We start from the raw sequence: 24,291 nt of genomic DNA on the forward strand, positions 1-24,291 counted from the left end.
CTCGTGACAAAATGGGGATAATAATAGCATATACCTCATATGGGTTATGGGTTAACTTGGTTAATGAGCGTAAATTATCAGCCCAGTGCCTGGCCGATAGTAAGGCCTCTTACTTAACTGCTGTCATCATCATCATTCACCAGAATTCTCAAGAGTCATCTCTACTCTATGCCTACTCCTCTCCCACCACTCACTCTGTAACATCTAGAAGGCTGGCTTCCGCCAAACTACTAAAATTGCTCTAATTATGGTAACCAAAGACTTCCTCATTGAGTAAATGCCAATGAATCGTTTTAGGCCTCCCTTTGCAATTCCTCTTCAGTACTTGGTAGTTCTCATCACACAGCTTCTTAAAATGGTCCAAACCTGGCTTCTCACCACATCACTCTCTCACCACACTTTCTCTTTTCTCCCACTGACTCTTCTTTCCCCACCACCTTTAAATGAAGGTATACCAAGAATTCCACCCTTCACCATCTTCTGTTTGCATTCAGCACTCTCCTGGCTATACGCGTTCATGACTTAAGCAGCCAAATTTCTACCCTAATCAAGACCCTTCCGAGCTCTTGAGCCAAACTGCCCACTAAGTATCTTGCCCTAAGTATTTCATATACCCAGCCACCCAAACCACGTTTATAGCTACTGTTAACACAGTCACCATCTTCTCTGACCTCCCCAGTTCTTTCCCTTCCCTAGTAGTCATTTTCATGACTAACACCAGCTGGGATCCTTCTTGTCTCCATTCCTCATGACCTCACTGTAGTTCCGAGTGAGCCTTAGAGTCACATGGGCCTGGGTCCAAATATTAACTACGATAGTTCTGGGCCAAATTACTTAACCTCTCCGACCTCTGGTTTTTGTGATAGTGAAATGAGATATCACATGCAAAATGGCCAGCGCATAGTAGGAATTCAGCAAACATTCCCCTCCACCCTTTCCTTCGGGTCTCTTTACCAGCTGCTTCAGTGCATTACCCACCTATTTGGTTTCCCTTGCCCCTTCCTCCTCCACAGTGTCCTAGAGTTAATCTTCCTAAAGAAAATAAATGTGATACTACTATCTCTTTGCTTAAAAATCTTCAACGTTTTCTTTTTTCTTATGGAACAAAATCCAGATTCCTTAACATGGTAAGTTCGAACTGGCTTTCTTGTCCCTTCCCCTCCAGACCAGTTACTCTAAAATATTGGCTAGTCACCAACTATTTCATGTACATACTGTTTTACATCTCTGCACATTTGGAACCCTCTGGCTATAATTCCCTTCCCATGCCCAAGTTCTTCTGTCCAACTGGCAAGCTTCTTCATCCCCCTCAAGACCTACCCGAAAAGCTGTCAATTATATGACAACAAAAGCTCAGTCACCAAAGACAGAAGTTTTTACACAGCAAAGAAAACAATCATTAAAATGAAAAGGCAATCTACAGGTTAGGAGAAAATATTTGCAAACCATGTAACTGATAAGTGTTAATATCTAAAATATATAAAGAACACCTGCAACTCAGTGGGGAAAAAAAAACAAAACAAAACAACCCAATTAAAAACTGAGAAAAATCCTGAACAGACATTTTTCCAAAGATGATATACAAATGGTCAACAAGTACAAAAAAGGTGCTCAGCATCACTAATCATCAGGGAAATGCTTATCAAAACCATAATGAGATATCACCTCATACTTGTTAGGATGACTACTATCAAAAAGATAAGAGATAACAAGTGTTGGCAAGGTGTAGAGAAAAGGGAACCTTTGTACACTGTTGGTGGGAAAATAATTTTGGTACAGACATTTTGGAAAGCAGTATGGAGGTCACCACTCCCCCTGCAAAAGAACTATTCCATAGAAACAAAACTACCGGGAAGCCTGGGTGGCTCAGTCGGTTAAGTGTCCAACTCTTGATCTCAGCTCAGGTCTTGATCTCAGGGTTGTGAGTTCAAGCCCTGTGTTGGGCTCCACGCTGGGTGTGGAGCCTACTTTAAAGAAATTATTCAGTTAAATCAAATAAAAAAAATCAAATTAAATTAAAAAAATCAGAACTACCGCATGATCCAGCAATCCCTAGTCTGGGTATATATCCAAAAGAACTGAAGTGCAGGTACCTAGAAGAGATATCTGCACTCGATGCTCATGGCAGCATTATTCACAATAGCCAAGATAGGGGAAAAACCTTAATTATCCATCCATGAACATATGCATTAAAAAGTAGAGATGTACATATATGCCACAATTGTATTATATGTGTGTCTATGTGCACACACACACACACACAGACACGCACAAACAATAAAATATTATTCAGCCTTAAAAAAGAAAGAAATCCTGCCATTTGTGACAACCCAGGTGAACCTGAAGGACATTAAACTGAGTGAAATAAGCCAGATGCAGGAAGAAAAACACTGAATGACCTTACTTATATGTAGAATCTAAACAAGTCAAATACATAGAAGCAGAGAGTAGAATGGTGGTTGCCAGGGGTGCTAGGGGTGGGGGAAGTGGAGAGATGTTGGTCAAAGGCTACAAAGTTGCAGTTATACAAGAGGAATAAGTGTACAGATGTAATGTACAGCATAATGACTATAGTCAATAATACTGGATGTGAATACTGGAAATTTGCTAACAGGTTAGATTTGAGGCGCCATCACCACAAAAAAGAAAAAAATGGTAACTCTTTTCAGGTGAAGAAGTGGATTTGTTAATTAGCCTCACTGCAATAATCCTTTCACTATGAATATACATACAAAATCATGTTATATACCTTAAATGTATAAGTTTTTTAATCTAAGCTGTCATTAAAAGGGTGACACTTTTTCTTTACTGGTTCAGAATTTAAAAAAAAAAAAACAACAACAAACACAAGTATTCTAGGGGGTGGGTGGCTGGCTCAGTTGGTAGAGCATGTGACTCTTGATCTTGGGATTGTGAGTTAGCCCCATATTGGGTGTAGAGCTTACTTTAAAAAAAAAAACTATTCTGTACACACAACACACACACACACACACACACACACACACACACACACACACACCCCAAACACACAAAAAGGGAGGAGAGAGGAAGAAAGAATGATAATGTGGATGTAGCACATGTCAAAAAATGGTGAATCTGGGTAAGAAGAATCATTTGGAACGGGGTGCCTGGGTGGCTCAGTCGTTGGGCGTCTGCCTTTGGCTCAGGTCATAATCCCATAGTCCTGGGATCAAGCCCCACACCAGGCTCCCTGCTCAGCTGGAAGCCTGCTTCTCCCTCTTCCACTCCCCCTGCTTGTGTTCCCTCTCTCGCTGTGTCTCTCTCTGTCAAATAAATAAATAAAATCTTAAAAAGAATCATTTGGAACTTACAAAAAGTTGCAAAACTCTATATAATTCTGGCTTTTATGTAAGTTTGAAATTATTTCAAAAGAGAAAAAGAAGAAATCATGAAGCAATCTAACCAGGCGGTAACAATCAAACAAACCCAAGTTGAGGAACATTTCACCAAACAACTGGCCTAGATTCTAAAAATGTCAATGTCGTGAAAAAAGAGAGGAAGCCAAGAGGGAAGGAGGGAGGTGGGGGCTGGGCTGAGGAAATGCCGGAAATCAAAGGAGACTAAAGAAACATGACAACCAAATGCAATGTATAACCCCGGGTTGGATGTTAAATTGGAAAAAAATTGCTAAAAAACACATTATAGAAACAGGTGGTGAAACTTGAAAATGGACTGTTTATTATAGAATAGCATTATAGTAATATTAAATTTCCTGAATTTAAAAATTGCACTGTATGAGTATGTAGGAGAATGTTCTTGTTCTTAAGAGATATATCCTGAGGGATTGAGGGACAAATTATGGTAATGTCTGCAACTTTATTTTGTTTCAGCAAAATTCATAGTAACAACTAAAATGCATGTATTTAAAGAGAGTATAGCAAAATGTTAACAACCAGTGAATTTGAGTTAATGTTCCCTTTTTTGCAACTTTTCCATGTTTGAATTTTTTTTCAAAATAAACAGTTTTTTAAAAAGCTATCACTTATTTAAAATCTTTTCCCCCTCTCCCAGATAGAATTAATGCTGCCTCCTCTAAGCTGCTACAAATGTTTTAATTTTGACTCGAAAATGCTCAGATTGGGTTGTAATTATTTTTATAAGCATTTGGCTTATTCCATTAGATTGAGAGCTTCTTGGGGCAGGAACTAAAATTTCTTTTGGAAATTAATAATGGCAGAAGTATTCTAATTCAGGGCCATTTTACTTGCTGGCATGGTATTAGTCGAGTACTCTGACACTACAGTTAGGGCTCAGGGCCAAACACGGCTGGATATTACTGAGTGGAGAACCAGAACAGAGCATAGGAAAGTGCTGGAGTTCATCTACAACATAAATCCCTTTATGGAGACTTCTGCTGGCAGAGCTGGGCAGCCCTCTGGTCCCAGGCAGATACATAAGGGTGCTCTATGTTTGAGGGACAGTCCCATGAAAGTGGAGCCAAATCACCCCTGATACCTGGAACACGCCTGCCCATATATCTGTCTTACCACTTCCAACACGTGTGTAACAAGAGAGCAGCCCCATCCTTGGCTGGCCATGGGGCTAATTATAAAACCCATGCATCAGAGGATCAAACTATTGGAGAGGAGAAACCATGCTCCTCCCATCTCCCCAGTGCTTGCTTTGCTCAAGAATATAGGAAACTGGGGACGCCTGGGTGGCTCAGTTGGTTAGGCGGCTGCCTTCGGCTCAGGTCATGATCCCGGCGTCCTGGGATCGAGTCCCGCATCGGGCTCCTTGCTCGGCAGGGAGCCTGCTTCTCCCTCTGCCTCTGCCTGTCTCTCTGTCTGCCTGTGCTCACTCTCTCTGACAAATAAATAAATAAAATCTTAAAAAAAAAAAAAAAAAAGAATATAGGAAACTGTCTTTCTCCATAGTACTAAGAGGAGAGCTTCTATCCTTCTCTCTGCCCACTTCCCTTACTTGCTCAAGGAAAGACACAAATTACTTCTATGATGGATGAGACCGTGTACAGGGTCATTATGCACGCACTACCCAAGGGCCATGTCTTCTTCTCTCCTCATGCAGCGGTAGGTAAAGCCGGTTCCAGTGACCTTGCCTATGTCAAGGGGGACAGTTCAGTTCCTGGAGGAAAAAACAAGAAGCCAGTGTTGGCCTCGGGTGCAAACCACATTGTCCAGACCAGCTTTAGCAACATGAAAGATGGTATTTCAGTCCCAGTCTGTTTCTTCTAACTGTATCGTTTTGGTCGATATAGCACTTAGAAAAGAAAGGGGTATGAGGGTCCTCTCCGAATCCCCACAGTATTTTACTAATCTTTGGATCTCCATGGTGGCTTGTTTTATGAGAAGTCCTCAATAAATCGTTGTTGTCTAGAACTCAGACAATGTGACACGCACGCAGGCATATGACTGCTCACAGCTATCCATGTGGTGGGGGTTGTGTTTTTTCATCGTACAAAGTGGTTTTTGAAGCTTTTCTAGTTTGAGGGCTCGGAGGCTACAAGGAAGCAGGCTTTCGTCAGTAGAAGAGAGACAGCTGCGTCTCTGTGCTTCACTGTGATTGCAGTACCGGGCCGTGATAGCCCAGGGGAGCTGTCAAGCAGCTCTTGATGGCAATTCTAGCAAGAAGGTGGTAGAAACCCAATTTTAGCAATAATGATCAAACGGGTTTTGAAATTTTCCTTTATCCTTGAAACGCCTTGTGTTGCTGAAAGTCTATTCATTACTGATCATTCATCTGTAGCAAGTCATCTCTTTATGCATCCGTGCACGGAAGTGACAGCGCGGGGAGGATTTTGACAGAGAGATAAAGGCTCCTAGGCACGGTGGGGGAGCCAGAAAGGTAAAAGTGAACAGCAGCTCAAGGAGGCAGGTGATGGAAACACAACAGAGGAAGGAGAAGCCACAAGAAAGTCATCTTACTTGAAGGGGGCTTTGGTTTTTAAAGTGGACACCACAGTCCTTTAATATGCTTACTGGGACCATCTCTGGTACCTTTGTCTTCTTTTGGGTCCACTCCCCTGATCTCATCCATGAATCACTGCTTTTCTCTCCAGGATGTCCAACTTCTCCCATCTCCTTCACCCCAACTTGTAAATGTGCCCAAGTTTTTTACATCCCCAGAAGCCTCAATACCCTGCAGTGACCACTCTCTTGCCTCCTCATTGTGTATCCTAGTGCCCCCCAAAGTGTGGCTCATGGCCAGCAGCATCAGCAATGCATGGGAGGACATTCAAGGTGCAATCCTCAGGCCCACCCCAGACCTACTGACTCAGAATCTCCACAGGTGCAGGTGCAAGATCTTCTCCCTTACGTTGAGGCTCTCCAGGTGATTCTGAGGCATACCTGAGTTTGCAAAGTGCTCGCTGCCGGTCTGCCATGGGACCACCTTCTTCTGTCCCTTCAAAGTTTTTCTCCAAGGCTCTGTCCTGGCCTCTTCTTTTCTTGAGTTATATCCTCTCTCTAAGTGATCTCAGCCACCTGAAGACTGATTTAGTTACTTGAACACAGGTGTGCATAAATTTGAGCACTACTCCATCCCTGGGCTCATCTCTGAGCCTCCAGCATGTCCAGCTGCCTTCTGGACCTTTCTACCAAAATGCTGCACAGTTTTCTAAACTTGATCTGTCTAAAACAAACCCAGTATCTCCTCCTACACCCACTCTGCATCTGTTTTAACACACTGGGTTGTAGGGTAGCACTACCACCCACGTAGTCACCTTGAACTCCTCAGCAGCCTGCTTCCTTTCACCCACCTCTGGCCAGTCTCCAAGCACAGTTCCACACCCACCACTTCCCCAGCGTGCACCCTGTCAATGCCCATCTTCACGAATCAGTCCGTCCTTCATGCCGCCACCCCATCACCTCCTCACTTAAATCCCTTTCATGAATCCCAACTGTTTACCTGATAACTTCTAAGCCCCTTACCCTGGCCTCATCTCCAAACATACGTCCCATCCATTCTCCCCTTCATCGACACACGGGTATTTTAGTAATAGCAAATGACCCCTTGTTTTTGGAATGGGCTATGCTGCTTCACAAGCTTGTGTCTTGGCACCTACTGGTACCTGATTCTGATATGCCCTTCCTTCTGTATGCCTTCCCACCTCACCTGATCTTCCTGGAAAACTCCTATTTAACCCCTAAAACCCCACTCCAAGGTCAAATCCTCTGTGAAGTCTTCCTTACACTATATATAGAGTACTTACTAATGTGTGTCCCCTCAATAAGACTAGATCACCTTGATGGCTGGAAGCCTGTCTTATTTGCCTTTGTATAAATAGCACCAAGCTCATGCTCTAATATCGAGAGTGTTTTAAAAAAATTTTTTTTTCTCCCTTAGGTTGATTCATTCACCCAACAAAAATCCACTGAACATATATCATTCAAGGAGCACCATGGATACAATGGGCAAGACAAGAACTCTCGGCCCTCTAAGAAATTATCATTCAATAAGGAAGCTAACAAGTAAGCCAATAATTTTAACAGTGTACTCAGTGCTACATACGAGGGATAAGCTTAGGGAGTTATGTGGGATGACACCTAAATTAGTCTTGAGGTAATCTTATTGTGCCCTTGGTAATACAGGCAGTCTTCGGATCTGCAAGAAAAAATGATCGTATGTATTTTTTTTAAGATTTTATTTATTCATTTGACAGACAGAGATCACAAGTAGGCAGAGAAGCAGGCCAGAGGGAGAAGAGGAAGCAGGCTCCCTGCTGAGCAGAGAGCCCAATGTGGGGCTTGATCCCAGGACCCTGAGATCATGACCTGAGCCGAAGGCAGAGGCTTTAACCCACTGAGCCACCCAGGCGCCCCAGATCATATGTATTTTTAAAAGAATATCACAATATCAAATTGTTAATGTTTCTGCCAATAACAGGCATATTTGTCCTTCTTGAGTAGATCTCCCTCCTTCTGCTTAAGTCTGAAGAGGGAAGACGTGAAAATAACTCTCCACATGATTTTTTCCTCGGCAGCTGCCATGCAGGTGAACGGGAGCCCCTCAACGGTTTTTCTTTCAAATAGGACTGAGGAAGCAGGAAGACCTCTGGTGGTTGACTGGCACTGTGTGTCCCATCACTAGCCGCCCCCTCCCCGCCCATTTCATGAGCTTCTTTAACCTAACCTTCAGAAGCTCTGTCAGCCGGCAGAGAGGTAATACGATGCTAAAAAGGCACAATGTCAATGGCAAATCCGCCTGCGTATGTCTCTTCTCCCTCATCCATTTCCCACCATTTGAGCCACAGGAAGTGTAACCTGTGTTTCGTGACTAAAGGACATCAAGCTATGACAAATTCTATTTGTGGGTGATCCTGCCTTCTTCAAACTGACGGCCAATAAAAACATATGAAAGAACATATAAATAAACTGAGCAAGGCTTATATTCACCATACAGTCATGACAATATATGCTTCGTGGGAGGCTGGGTGGCTCAGTTGGTTAAGCGTCTGCCTTCGGTTCAGATCATGATTCCAGGGTCCTGAGATCGAGCCCTGCATCAGGCTCCCAGCTCAGTGGGGGAAGCCTGTTTCTCCCTCTCCCACTCCCCCTGCTCATCTTCCTGCTCTCGCTCTCTCTCTCTGTGTCAAATAAATAAATAAAATCTTTTTTTTTAATGAGGAAAAATGTTTTCTGTATAGTTTTGGAATTCTTTAGAGTGATGGTTTACATACCCAGCTAATGGTTATGGTTGCCTTTCTAACTTTTTGCTCAATTTCAAGATATACGTATCACCACCAAGCATTAATTGCCAACATTCTAGATCAGCAGTTCTCAAATCTGAGCATGCATCAGAATCACCCAGAAGGCTTGTTAAAATGCAAACTTCTGGGTCCCATCCCTAGAGCTTCTGACTCAGGGGGTGGGACCAAAGATTTTCTAGTTCCCAAAAACTCCCAGGCGATGCTGCTGCTGCTGCTCACCCAGGGACTACACTTCAAGAACCAGTAAAGTCAAGGGTATAACTTTCAGCTGTACCCGACAATCTTTACCACCACTAAGACAGACGAATCTGAGGTGCCTCAAGAAAACCGTATTGTAAGAAAAGCAAATAATTGCTACAATTATACATCTTTTTTTTTAATGATTTTATTTATTTATTTGACAGACAGAGATCACAAGTAGGCAGAGAGGCAGGCAGAGAGAGGAGGAAGCAGGCTCCCTGCTAAGCAGAGAGCCCAATGCGGGGCTCGATCCCAGGACCCTGGGATCATGACCTGAGCTGAAGGCAGAGGCTTTAACCCACTGAGCCACCCAGGCACCCCTACAATTATACATCTTTTAATGATTTTATTTATTTACTTCAGAGGGAGAGAGTGCAACATGAGGAGGGGTGCAGAGGGAGAAGCAGATCCCTGCTGAGGAGGGAGCCCAACAAGGGACTTGATCTCATGACCTTGGGATCATGGCCTGACCCGAAGGCAGACATTTAACCGACTGGGCTACCCAGGCGCCCCTACGATTAGACATTTTAACAGCCTCTGCCTACTCCATGCTACTTAAGGGAGGAAAACATCATCTGGTATTAGCAAAGCTAAGTGTTGGAAAGGCAAGAGGAACACAGGTTCCAACACTCCCAATTCTATTCTCTTTTGAAAAACAATGACAGCAAAGGCAGAATACACCTATAATAAAGAAATCACTCCCAAAGGCTCCCATTCTCCTGAGGTTTCCTTCTCACAGACTGGTGCTAGTGGAAAGAAGAATTTTGGTAACTATTCCTTTTATCCTCATTTAGTGACTGATTTGTTAACATCAGGTGAGTTTAAGCAAAGGGTCCAACTAACATTTAAAGCAGGTGCCATGGTGCCCTCAGGAAAAGAATTAAGGATTTGCTGTCACACTATTCACTCCTTTATGTTTCCAAAAGTTGAAGGGACTATCCAAAATGCCAATGTAATAAAGAGGAGGAGGCATTTGTGATGGTTAATTTTATGTGTCACTTTGACTGGGCCAGGGTGGGGGGGAGTTGGCGGAGGGGCAGGTGGGGAGTAGGGCCCAGATGTCTGAACACGATTCCGGGTGTCTCTCTGATGGTCTTTTTGGAGGAAATTAACGTTTCAATCAGTAGACTGAGTCAAACAGCCTGCCCTCCCCAATGTGGGTGAGCCTCAGCTGAAGGCCTGAACAGAACAAAAAGGGTGAGTTAAGAAAGACCTCTTCCTTCTTGACTGCCTTGAGCTGGGACATGGATCTTTTTCCTGCCCTCAGACTCAGACTGAAACATTGGCTCTTTTGGGTCTCAAGCCTCATGGCTTCTGGACTAGAACTTACACCATCAGGTCTCCTGGGTCTCTGGCTTGCTGCCAGAAGATCTTAGGACTTGTCAGCCCCCATTACTGCATAAGCCCATGCCTTACAATAAATCTCTTTATATATATGTGTGTGTGTATGTGTATATATATGTGTATGTATGTGTGTGTGTGTATATATATATATCACACACTTCCTGTTGATTCTGTTTCTCCGAAGCACCCTAATACAGCACTGGACAAAAATGTCTTTCTAAATCACCTGTTTTCCGCTTTAATTTCTAGTTCACTAAAAATCAGCGCCATTCCCAGCAACCTCTACTGAAGTCCCTTTATAAAGGATGTCTGCAACTTGACATTTCTATAGAGGTGATTCTGCTTCAGTGACTCACTGGTGATCTCAGCCCTGTTGTGTTGTCAGCCCTGGAAGTGACATCAAGGTTGGGACCTGCTAAAAGGGGAATGTGGGCTCATTTAAGATACCCACTGGAAGAACCTGGCTAGTGTAGAGTTTCCTTTGTTACTCTCAGAGAATAGAGAAATTAGAGAAGCAATGTCAAAGGCAGAAATAATATTTTCAGTCACAATCATTTGCAAGGATCCTGTTTCATTTCTGTGGATGCACGTGCATGTGCGCGCGCACGCACAAACACACACACAAACACACACTCTCCTTTTCAAACTTCTGAAAGCTTTTACTTGTACTTTTCAAAGTAAAGAAGCCATGGAGGACAAATCAATTCATTAAAAAGAGTACCAGCATTTTGCTGGAGATGGCAACTTGAAGAGAAGCATTGGATAGGCATGAAAGAGCAGATAAGCTATGTTAACACTCCACTCTAGGTACTGACATAGTAATTATGCCATAAACAAGAGTGTTCCAATGGCCTTGGTATGCAACACTGTTGGAATAAAGTTAGGATGCTTTCCTTACAGCTACCACCATGCAAGCTGAAGGAACCCTAGAATACCACTCAGATTAAGACTGCTTCCACTGAGGGGCACCTAAGTGGCTCAGATGATTAAGTGTCTGCCTTCGGCTCAGGTCATGGTCCCCAGGGACCTTGGATCAAGCCTTACATCAGGCTCCCTGCTAGGCAGGGAGCCTGCTTTTCCCTCTACTTCTACTTGTGCTCTCTTGCTCTGTCAAATAAATAAATAAATAAAATCTTTTAAAAAAAATTTGGTTCCATTCAGCATTTCAGAGCAAACAGGGCTACTCTATAGGTTACTGGTATCTAGTAGATATTCACCAATCTGCCAGGCCTAGGAAAATTTGTATATTAGTCATGATATAGGGAATATTGTTGGGGCTGCTTGAGGAGATCCAGATGATGTGAGTAGTATTATTTTGGGTCAAATAATACTAATATTAGGGGCACCTGGGTGTCTGGTCGTGAGATCGAGCCCCTCATCGGGCTCCATACTGGATGTAGAGCCTGCCTAAGATTCTCTCTCTTCCTTTCCTTCTGTCCCTCTTCCTGTCCCTCTCTTTAAAAACAACAAACATGGGGCACCTGGGTGGCTCAATGGGTTGAGCCTCTGACTTCAGCTCAGGTCGTGGTCTCAGGGTCCTGGGATGGAGCCCCACATTGGGCTCTCTGCTCAGCAGGGAGCCTGCTTCCCCTCTCTTTCTCTGCTTGCCTCTCTGCCTACTTGTAATCTCTGTCTCTCTGTGTCAAATAAATAAATAAAATCTTTAAAAAATTAAAATTAAAAAAATTAATGGTAGCTTCCACTTAATGAACAGTGATAATTACATTAATAGTTAACTCTAAGAAGGTATTTTTAAATGACCTGCTCAAATTCATACAGCTAATAAGTAGCAAAGATCTGACCCTAAGTGCTTCTAATTCCAAAGCATGTTCCCTTTTTTTAAACGATTTTATTTATTTATTTGAGAGAGAGAGAGAGAGAGAGAGAGAACAAGAGTGGGGGTAGGAGGTAGGGGTAAGGAGAAGCAGACTCCCTGCTGAGCAGGGAGCCAGACGTGGGGCTTGAACCCAGGACCCTGGGATCATGACCTGAGCTGAAGGCAGCCGGTTAAAAGACTGAGCCACCCAGGCCCCCCCTCAAAGCATGTTCGCTTAACCATGATTCATTTCTGCCTTCCAGAGGAATGACTAATCTTTAAGGAAATGTCACCAATCAAATATACATAAATAAATAAGAATGAGGTATCACATTACATCTAGGCTATTTATCCACTTAGGGTGATAGCCACTTGGTCAGGAGGCCAAGAATCCCAGTACTAAATAGAAATATTCTCAGTACCTATACACAGAATGAGGAAAAGGCTGACAAGGATCCCTTTTTTTGACCACACTTTGGTCCGGCTCTTCTGAGCTCTTGTCTTGACCAGGCTGTGTCCCAGTCCTCAGCCTGCTTATAACCAGTTCCACACAATCCTGCTAAGCCAGTTTAGCAAGAATCCCCCAACCCTTGGTATCTGCCCAAGTTCCTCTTAGGAATTTTCCATCCATTGATGCCTCTCATCCTTCCTGTTGGCTATAACCCCACCCACCCACACTACTCCTGTGTATTCAGAGTTGAATCCATCTCTCACCCCTATCCTAATTCTTGACCCCTAATGCATTAGTACTGAATTAAGTCTTCCTTGCTGATTTAAATTTGTCTGATACAATTTTCCTTTGACAGGGCAAAGGAGGAGCTGTGAGTACAATCATATTCCCTCATCCCTGCAATCACAGAATATTCAACAAACCTCCCAAGTCCAGCCTGCCTAGAGAATTGTCCAGAATTCTTGGCTGTGAGAACCCTCCTGCAAGCTAAGAAGATAAGCCAAAAAGTGGGAAGAAAGGGTGGAGAAGACCAGGCTTAAGGAAGAAATGAGACTTCCAGTCTAAGCCAAGAACTGGGTATAGGAACCCTCTGTACCAAATCCAAAAATCCCATCCAAAATCCCACTGAAAGATGTTTTGCTGGAAAGATTTTTTGCGAAAGAATGAAGTAATAACAGAAGTACAAAAATAAGAAGGGTAGCCATCAGAGGACCAGAAAGCCTGAGAACATAGAAGCATAGAGAACATATAGGGCATAGAGAGCATCAGAATGGGGTTAACAAAGACAGCTGAAACACCTCAGGGGACCACCGGTCTTGAAAAGAAGTTCTCCAGAAGCTTTAAACTGGGTGGCAACCCAAAGTACAGAAGTGCCCCACAAACAATCATTAGATAATTTGTTAGCAAGCAGCATTCAGAAGCTGGGAAGCTGGGGAAGCTGGGAATTCCGGTGTTCTCCACCTAAACAAATTTAGCTTTTGCCTTCCAGCTACACATGGAAAACAGATCTAGGAAAGAACAAAAAAAAAAAAGCACTTGGTAACTAAAGTATAATTACAGGGGGTAGGAAATCCAATAAAAGGAATGAGTTTATTAGAATGCACACAGGCAATGACTCAATCTGTGAACTGGACGTAAGGGAGAACTTTCAGATTAAGGAGCAAATAGACCAAAATGTGGAAATAAGAGACCAAAGATAAGGCTCATGGATGACAGATTCAGGTAGCCCATTATTCCTTCAATAGGAATTCCAAATGGTGAAAAAGAAATAAGGAAGGGAAGGAGGTCATCAAAAATATTAGAGAAAATATCTCTGAGCTAAAGACAGACCCAAGTCTTCAGATTAAAAGCCCAATGAGCACTGTGCAGAGTGAACGAACAAATACTCAACTTTGTGACCTTGCTAGGAAAGTTCAAACTTCAAGAAATTTTAAGGGGCGCCTGGGTGGCTCGGTCAGTTGAGCATCTGCCTTCAGCTCAGGTCATGATCCCAGGGTCCTGGGGTCGAGTCCATGTCGGGCTCCCTGCTCAGCAGGAAGTCTGCTTCTCCCTCTCCCATTCCCCCTGCTTGTGTTCTCTCTCTCAAATAAATAAATAAAATATTAAAAAAAGAAATTTCAAAATTTTCCAATGAGAGGGGGAAAAACGTACACAAAGAGGAAAGAGAATTAAACTAGCAAACTTCATCAACAATATGAGTTGCCAGAAGACAATGGAAGAATATCTTCAAACTCCTGAGAGAAAAACTACTTGGAGCTCTGAATTCTGTGGTTAAAAAATCATTCAAAATACATTCAGATCTGTAAACACTCAGACAGTTTACAACACTCATCGTATCTGAAAAAATTACTTTAGGTGTTTGCTCACACAAAACGAAACAAATCCAAGACAGAGGGTGACATGGGTTTCAGAATGAAATCACAGCAGGCGATTTTAGGAATGAGATGTTCCATATTCTTCTGTGGGTCATTTGTTCTTTCTTTCCACCCTGGTGCTCACTGAGAGATTAGTTGCCAAACTCAAACTTGGACTTTGGCCTTACTCTTTAAACACTTCAACCCTATACAGATTCTCCCCTCTTTTTGTCATACTTTTGGTGCTGGCATACTATAAAATCCTAATTATCAGAGGACTCTCTGGAAAATTGACTTTTCTTGCTAATGCTTTAAAAATTCTGGTTCTCTTTCGGTGTGCGTAAATTTTAAAAATAGTTTTGAATGTATCTGTCCTCTCGTTTGCCAAACTAAACACACAGTGAACAAAACGCTACTTGTTCCTCAATTCAGGATCATATATTACTGTGGAACAGGTCACCATTCCCCAGAACCAAAATGTTTGCCCTAAAACCCAGAAAAACAATCAAGTAACATGCCCGCCAGGCCCATAGCCACTTAATGGCAGATTCTGGATGAGAACCCTCCTATTCTGACTCCTGGTGTTATGGACTGAAGTTTGCCACCACCACCAGCCCCCATACACCACCAAATGCATCTGTTGAAACTCTAACCCCCAACGTGACTGTAGTTGGACATAGGGCTTCTAGGAGGTCATTTAGGTTAAACGAAGTCGTAAAAGTGGACTCCTCGGGGTGCCTGGGTGGCTCCGCTGGTTGAACATCCGACTCTTGGTTTCAGCTCAGGTTACAATTTCATGGGTCTTGGAATCGAGCCCCGTGACCCGCTCTGTGCTCAGCAAAGAATATGCTTGAGATTCTCCCTCTCCCTCTGCCTCTCTCTCTCTCAAGTAAAGAAATAAATAAATCATTTTTTTTAAGAAATAAAATCTTTTTTTTTTTAAAAGTGGGATCTTTATCAGATAGGACCAGTGGCCTTACAGGAAGAGGAAAAAAGATCTCAATCTCTCTCTCCACATATACACACAACACACTGAGGAACGGCCAGATAAACCCAAAAGGTGGAAGGGGGCGCCTGCAAGCCTGGAGGACAGCTCTTACTGGAACCGAACCATGCTGGCACCTTGATCTCGGACTTCCAGCCTCCAGAATTACGAAAAAATCGATTTTCTGTTGTTGAAGCCACCTAAGCAGACCACTACCGACCGAATGTTTGTGTTCCTCCAGATTCATACATTGAAACCTCATCCCCAGTGGGATGGTATGAGGAGGTGGAAACTTTTGACGGGTGAACACCTCCATGAGTGGGGGATTAGGGCCCTTATAAAAAGATACGAGAAAGATCCCTGAACCCCCTTCTGCTGTGAGGTTACAGCATCCATGAGGAAGCAGACTCTCACCAGACAGTGAATGTGCCATTGCCTCAATCTTGGACTTTCCAGCCTCCAGAACTGAGGAATAAATGCTTATTGTTCCTAAGCCACCCAGTCTATCGTGTTCTCTTACAGAAGCCCAGACTCAGACACTCAGCCAAATCCCATTTCATTTCTCTCTGCTCATCTCGAATGAGTTGTTTGTCAAGTGCATTTTTATCTGTCACAGATAAAGAAGATGTTGACTATCTGAAGTGAATAGCTCTTTCTACAAAATAAACATTCATATTTTAGTATTAGCTTACTTACTGTGCTTCTGCCTCTTTTGCAAGCATCCCTAAAAGAGCCCATATTCATAAATTCATAACAGAGTTATGCGATTGACTTTTTCTTCCTTCCTCTCCCCCAGCAACTCTATTTCTTCTCAATTTCACCAAACTGTTTTTTAGCTTTGTGGTGAGGTAACTGTTTTTCCATCACTCAACAGAACACCTATCATAATTTTATTTTATTATCTTAATTGAGATATAATTGACATTAATATTATATTAGTTTTAGGTGTATATCTGTCATGATTTTATTTTTTTATTTATTATTTGAAAGAGAGTGAACACAAGCAGGGGGAGCAGCTGAGGGAAAGGAGAAGCAGACCTGCTACTGAGCAGGGAGCCCAATACCAGGGGCTCAATCCCAGAACCCTGGGTTCATGACCTAAGCCAAAGGCAGACGCTTAACGAACTGAGCCACCCAGGTGTCCTCTATCATGATTTTAAATATCAAACTCACTCTTCTGAAAATATCCATGGCTAAACAAGTATATAAATGCTAGAAATGAAAATGTAATTTTACTTTTCACTGCGTTTCAGCCTTGAAAATCCATTTAAATGGACAAGTGAGCACATTCACTAAGTTGACAGTGCTAAGATAGAAGACTGAGCTAACCCCAGGTCAGGCCCCACTTGTACTTTGAAGGGATAAGGAGACAGTGATATTTTCTAATTTATTTTCTTCTTTCCCCAAGAGTCTCTTCGTAATTCCTGTCTGCTGGAGCAGCCAAATTCCAACGTCTGCCTTTTTAAGCTTAGAGAGAATCAAGAGATCAAGTGTCTGCAGTTCTGTGACCAGCCTGGACCAGCAGTTTTGCAGAAAAAAAGAGATAACCATAGCCTCTATCTGAAACATGTTCCACTGCGGGGAGGCTTAAAGGAGACCTTGTGAAGTGGAAGAAACCAGGGGTTCCGACAAAGGTGGTCTTCAAGTGGGGGGCTGCAAACACCTTCTATATGGGACGAGATACCAGCAGCTTAGGGAATCGGTGTCCAGATATGCAACATAAATTCAACAATTTCCCTGCCTGAGCTCTTGCCTGTGTGGCACAAGCAGATTCTTCCTTTCCCCAACAGTCTTCCTTCCACTCTACAAAGGACGAGAACACCTCTCACCTGTGGCAGTCTCACCATGGCGCACCCCCTTGGGCACCAAACAGAAAGAGAAATGGGAACACTAGTGTTGGTGTGGAAGTAACAAGACTGAGTAGCATGTGCATGTACAAATCAGGGGAGTTTCCGATGCTTTGGGTTCAACAAAGCTAAAGGAGAGTCGCAGACTTAGAGAGCATTCAAAATGACTTTTGACAATAGGTCAACAGAGAATTTGGGGCTCAAAATGAGCTCAAAGAATTAACTGAGGGTGCTATAACACAATTCTTTCCATTCCTATCTTCTTTTCATATGAACGAGATTCCTCGGCATTTCCACTGAGAAACACAATTGTTACTGAACCCTGACCCACTCTAGCAGTGAAAATAACCAAACCCAGATACACAACCTCCCTGTGGTAAAAATCCCATCTCTCTCATTAAAGGATATATTTCCACTAGAATATAACTTTACATTTAGTAATTACTTACTAATTTGAAATATATATTGTTGTTTTGATAATTATAATGATAACTCCAACAGAAGACAGTATTCAATGGTCATAGGAGATACAGTCACAGGAAATAAAAATATTAAAATCTACTTTTATATGTATTTATTGCAGTACAACAGGGTGACCATGGAAAGATTTTCAAGCATAAAAATATACATGAGAAAAGTCCATATAGGAAGTGGAATGGAAATTCAAACTTAGGGGAAAAAAAGGATGATGTAAAATTTCTGAGGTTTAAAGGAAAGTTTGTTCCTGTAGTGTTTTAATGGATGATGGCGGGTATCAATCACTATTAGATTCCTCCGCATACATATAAAAGAATAATGTCACAATTTTGAGTGGGTGTGTGTGTCATACACACACACACACACATATATATATATACACATACATCTGGATCAATCGACCTATCTATATATTTGTGTTAATGCTCTATATTTTATCATCTGTAGTTTATATAAATATATTTATATTTTATATTGTATTATATATATTATTTATATATGTACACAAAATATAAATATATTTTTATATAACTTATATCTTTAATGGGGATATATAAATGTGTGTGTACATATACATACACACGTTCCTATATATGCACTATAACAAATATACCATACATATATGTGTGTCTACATTTATCCAACATACTATATACATAGCTCTATCTGCACCTATTCATGTTAAGACTTTACATTTAGGTGTGTCTATTTTAATAAACACACATACACATACACATGCATACATATATGCACATTTATATTTATGCTAAGGCTTCACACTGTATATAAATACATACATGTATTATGCACACACACACACACACACACACACATGAAAGCCTCAACATGAATATTCTTTGTGGTAAAATATGTAATTACATGCAATTACCAAAATTTATCAAACTGTACACTTAAAGTTGCCAGATGTTATTGTACGTAAACAAAACAAAGAGAAGCAAAGCCTCCCCATTAAGATGCAAATAGAAAAAAAAGCAAAAAATAGAAACAGGATATTTCCTTGGTATGACTGGTAAATAAATATCTCGTGTGAGTGTGTATAAAATGGCTTAGCACACACATATGCAGGTACATGTATATTCAGTAATTTTTTAAAGTCAATATTGACAATAAACTATAAAATATATCCTTCACAACTATTTAAACCTAAAATTTCAGATACAGACTATAAAGGTGTGAGGGGGGCATGTAATTTTCCAGAATCCCTCTGGAGGATGTGTAAGCCAAAAAGTCTGATGACCCCTGGGTGCCAAGACAGGACAATACATATGGGTGAAACCAACATGGTAGACACGGAGAGAACAAAGAAACAGTCAGTACATTTTTGCTACTAGGATATAGGAAGGCTAGATTACAATGACGTAATGTTTACATATGCAGTAGACACAAAATTTTAAAAGGAGCTCTTTGTTCTGCTTACTATGGGGCAGGCACCAGCACATATGAAGGGAAAGAGATGACCGGACAGGCAAGCAATTAGACTTGCTGATGCTGAGACACCACCAGATCAAATCTGGTAGAATGACCCTGGGTTCCAGGATAGAAGCCCACACACACGCATGGTCCCACCTTAAGCCCAGGTCACAGAACCTTGTCTCAGGACTCATTCCATAACTACATGAAACAAGCCTCATAATTACTTCGGGTGGGGGGAGAGAGGTCAATTCTGCTGAACTCCTACCAAGTTCAGAATCTTTATCATTAAGATATAACTGGATTCTTTTTCCAAATCGCACTGCAAACAAATTTATTGTGCTCCTAGGGTGCCATATAGATAGTATTTTATAAATGCAGATGATTCAAAAGCGGCAAACACTGGGCCCGTGCTCTCAGTAAACTTGCATCTAACCAGGAGGACAACATCCAAGTTAAAACAACTGAAGAACAATTCAAAGCCACATCAAGAAGTGTGTAATAATCCCCCAGGAGAAACCACTACTCTCATACTTTCCCAGTGGCAGTATAAATTGGTACAATCCCCTGTGGAAGGAATTTGGGCACATAGATCAAAATTACAACTAAGTGTCCCCTTTGACCCAGTAATTTAACCTCTAGGAATGTATCCTTTTGGCCATACTTAAGAAATAACATATATACAAAGTTTCTCATTGCAGCATTATTCAAAATAACAAAAAGCTGTAAAGGACTCAAATACCCTTGAATAGAGGACTGGTTAAATAAATTATGCAACATATGCACAATGGAATATTTTGAAGGTATAAACATGCACGAGGAAGCTTTCAATGCACAGATATTTTTTTAAAGTCTCCAAAGTCTATTAGGTGGGAGAAAAAAAAACAAGCCCAAAGGGTGGAGAAAATGTATATACGAGGCATCCTTTTGTTTACGAGGGGAAAACAAGAATGCAGAATATATTTGTATTTCCTTTAATATTCATAAGTAAACTCTAGATGAATACACACAAAAATGAAAAACTGAGACCAGCAGTGAGTTGAGTGAGGGCGAAAAGAGAGTGATGGGGAAGGGAAGGAGGGAGACTTTTGCTGCATAAAGGGCATAGATCTATTTTGAATCACGTGAGGGTCTTCCCATTCAAAACAACTAAGAAGAGAACAATGTAAAAACACCGTCAAGGAGGCCCAGCAGAATGAGGATGAAGCTGGTTTTCGTGGGACTCCTCCTCGCCCTGTGTCAGGCATGGACTTGAGCACTGGGCAGCTCTGTGAACAGAAGGGAAAATGAAAGGGAGCAAGAGCACTGAGTTTCTGCACAGCAGCACGGGGATGTTTCTACAGGTGTCATCATGTATGAAGGCCTCTGAGCCACTGCCCAGCTGAAATCCTTCCCCCAGTGGTGTCTCCCCCTCACCAGAGCCTGGATTCCATTCCTCCCTGCCCTCCTTGTTGCCAGGATGCTCGTGCCCAGCCATCCACACCAGTTACCAGAATCCTCAAGCAGCTGGCTTTAATCTTTACTATGGGAGAGTAGGAGGGGGAGGGCAGGGTCGATTAAGTAAATTTCTATTAAGGGAAGAGTAAAGTGCAGGAGGTCAAAGAGTCTGGGACAGATGCCTGGCTGGCTGCCAAGCCAAGCTTAGAAAATACTCCCTAAAGATACCAGAGGGGGAAAAAAAAAAAAGATACCAGAGAAATCTGCCCAAATGTGAATGCTGCTGGCTTCAAGTCATGTAATCATGGGTGATGTGCTTTCCAATTTTATTTTTATTTTAATTGTTTAAAGATTTTCTTTATTTATTTGAGAGAAAGAGAGCAAGAGAGAGAGGGAGAGAGCACACGAGAAGGGGAAGAGGCAGAGGGAGAGGCAGACTGCCTGCTGAGCAGAGAGCTTGATGCAGGGCTCAATCCTGGAACTCCAGGATCATGACCTGAGCAAAGGCAGATGCTTAACCAACTGAGCCAACCAGATGCCCCTCCAATTTTATTTTTAAATGGAACACAGATTACACTTAGAAAACAAAACAAAAAAAAATATTGCACACAACGTGAAAGATGTATACATTAAAAAACCAAACCACTGTTATTACATAGTTCAGAAACTTTGGAAGATAAAGAAAGGCAGCTCAAATGGGCAGCATAAGAATTTCACAGCTGTAGGGGCACCTGGCTGACTCAGTCAGTAGAGAATGTCACTCTTAACCTTGGGGTCATGAGTTCAAGCCCCATGTTGGGCACAGAACCTACTTTTAAAAAATAAATAATAAAATAAAATACAGTTTAAAAAAGAATTTTACAGCTGGAAACAGTAAAAATAAGAATACCATATTTTGTGGAACATGGAAGGAATAGCATGGAGGACATTAGGAGAAGGAAGGGGAAAATAAAGAAGGTGAGGGGCGCCTGGGTGGCTCAGTGGGTTAAAGCCTCTGCCTTCGGCTCAGGTCATGATCCCAAGGTCCTGGGATCAAGCCTCGCATCGGGCTCTCTGCTCGGCAGGGAGCCTGCTTCCTCCTCTCTGCCTGCCTCTCTGCCTACTTGTGATCTCTGTCTGTCAAATAAATAAATAAAATCTTTAAAAAAAAAAAAAATAAAGAAGGTGAAATCAGAGGGGGAGAAAAACCATGAGACTACGGATTCCAGGAACAAACTGAGGGTTTCAGAGGGGAGAGGAGTGGAGGGATGGGTGAGTGCCGTGATGGGTATTAAGGAGGCCACATACTGCATGGAGCACTGGGTGTTACACACGAACAATGAATCATGGAACACTGCATCAAAAACTAATGATGTACTGTATGGTGACTAACGCAACATAATAATAATAAAAAAAGAATACCATATTTTTAAAAGTTTTCCTATAATGCTGAAGATGTTACCTGACTGGATGTCAGCGCAACCTGCCTGGTCAGGCTGAGCAGAGTGGAACTGTCCATGGTTCCAGGGCAGGAAAGGGCAATCATTTAAGAGGTGGCTGCATCAGTCCTAGCTCTCCAGGCCACAGCCAGGGACCCCTTTGTCTTCCTCTCACTGGGTTTGAAACTCAGTATCTAGCACTTTGAACCCAAATGATGGTGATGGTCTTATTCATCTCAGAACCTTAACAAACACATTTTGAAAATTGGCCAGTTTTTCTCTCACCTCCTTAGTAATCGTGGGGAACATAAGCTAATATTCAAATTGCTTGGGTAGGTTTGGGCATAGTTGAGGCTAACAAAGTTTCTCACCATTTAAAAAACAGTTCTATTTAAAGGAAAGTCAGTAGAATTAGACAGAACATCGAGCCCCTCAATACTTGGAAAAAAAATAGACTGGACCTTGATGAAGGGGTCTATCCTAAAACCTTCCTGAATCCCAAATGTGAGAACTGCACTATCGCATAGAACTTCCACCTTTATTAGTCTTTCGATTATAAATGATAGGCACGCAAATGACCGAAATGAGAGTGTCCTGGAGGACAGAATTCAAGGAATGGCTAGACAACAAAATCTAAAAGACAGGGGTACAGTAGGCGACCACAAGAACAGGGCCCGGAGACACATACACCAGCAAGACTCTGTCCATCTCCCACTTGCTTCTCCGTGCAAGCCATTTTCACTGCCTGCTCCATGTGATAGGAAATATGGCCATTGAAAGGCTGCTCAAGTATCACCACTGGCAAGGAATTGCTCAAATTTTTTCTGGTTTTAAGTTCAAATATCATGAGAAAAGTCTTTGACCTGCAATGGTCAGGTGTCCACTGTGGACCAATGAGCTATAAAAGCATGGCAGCTCCTTCTAGACTCATGTGGTTGAAGGGAAGAACACCTGATCTCAGTATTCAGAAGGTGCTAGACAGACCAAAACAAACAAACAAATAAACAAAACCAGAGGTCTACTACACTGCAGTATAGAATAATATTCTAAAACTCAAAAATGTAAATGACATTTCAACCTTTATGGGAGTCCTTTTTTATTTTTTATGCAGCAAAGCTGCAGTGAGATAAAAAGGCTAGGACTTTGTCTGGGTACTCTCAGAAGCAAAGAGCCTCCCTCCCATATACCAGCCTCACAGCACACACAATTCAAGATCAGTCCACCTTAGCTCAATCCAAACCACTATGTGTCATGGACTTCTGATTGCTCACAGGTGGTAAATTATAAATAACAAGGGTCTAGAATGCCTCAGAGAAAAGCATTTTTAATGGCAGGTGCTTCTCTGAAATGAATAGATTATATAAAAAGGAAGAATGGTTCTCAATGAGCCTGTATATTCTGACTCATCTTGACACCACCTGCTCCTTCCCACCCACTCGATCACCAACTAATTCCTATTGTTTCTACATCAATAGCAACCCTCCCTTTAGTCGCTTCCCCTTGTTCTTCCACTGTCCTGCTTCAGGACATTATAACCAGGTTGAATCATTCTATGAATAGTAGAAAGAGAAATAGGGTGCCTGGGCTCTTGTTAGCCAAATACCTATTGAAGAATAAATGACTTTTAGTGCCAAAGTTTAAGAATAATGAAGCCAAGACTAGGAAAATGACAAGAGCATGGGTGTTGGAACAAGATAGCTCTGTTCTGAACTCAGCCCTGTCATTTACTCTCTGCATGACCATTGCCAGTTATTCAATCTCTCAGAGGCTGATTTTCTTATAAAACTGGCATAATAATATTTGTCTTGCAGACTTCCTGTAAAAATTAAAATAGGTGACAGACTTCAAATTGCTCCAAATATTAAGGGAATATTTTGTACTTGCTTCTGACAGTAGAAGACTCGTGCTGACCTTACAAAGGTCAATAAGCAAAAGCAAAGAGAATACAGGGGGCCAGAGACTAAATCTGTTCCCCTCCTCCCATTTTGCTGTGGCTCACAAACAAAGAACGGCCATTTTTTCCCTCTAAGCCTGAAGGGTCTGACTAAATAGTAGCTCTTGGTTTTCCTTGTTTAGCACTGCTTTGATGCAGAACAGTTATCTGAAGGGAAAACGTCTGGAGTCACTCTTCAGATTGCATATAGCCAGACTCTGCATTTAAGGAGACAGAAAAGTCTGGGAAAACTAATTCCCTGAATGCTTTAGTAAAGTTTGGGTAACTTGAGTAATTTTCACAGCATATTGTAATGATAGGGTAGGAGGGGTGTGTGGCACGTGCCAGTAAATTTAAATGTTTGAAGGAT

General features: G+C 42.0%; 1 long non-coding RNA gene across 1 annotated transcript in view; it reads right to left on the minus strand.

The window, feature by feature from the left end:
- The window catches only part of LOC308338540, a 51,987-nt gene that overhangs the window by 5,477 nt on the left and 22,219 nt on the right, over positions 1-24,291 (minus strand). The window lies entirely within an intron of this gene.

The sequence above is a fragment of the Martes martes genome, assembly GCF_963455335.1.
Source record: "Martes martes genome assembly, chromosome: 2".
Taxonomy (NCBI): domain Eukaryota; kingdom Metazoa; phylum Chordata; class Mammalia; order Carnivora; family Mustelidae; genus Martes; species Martes martes.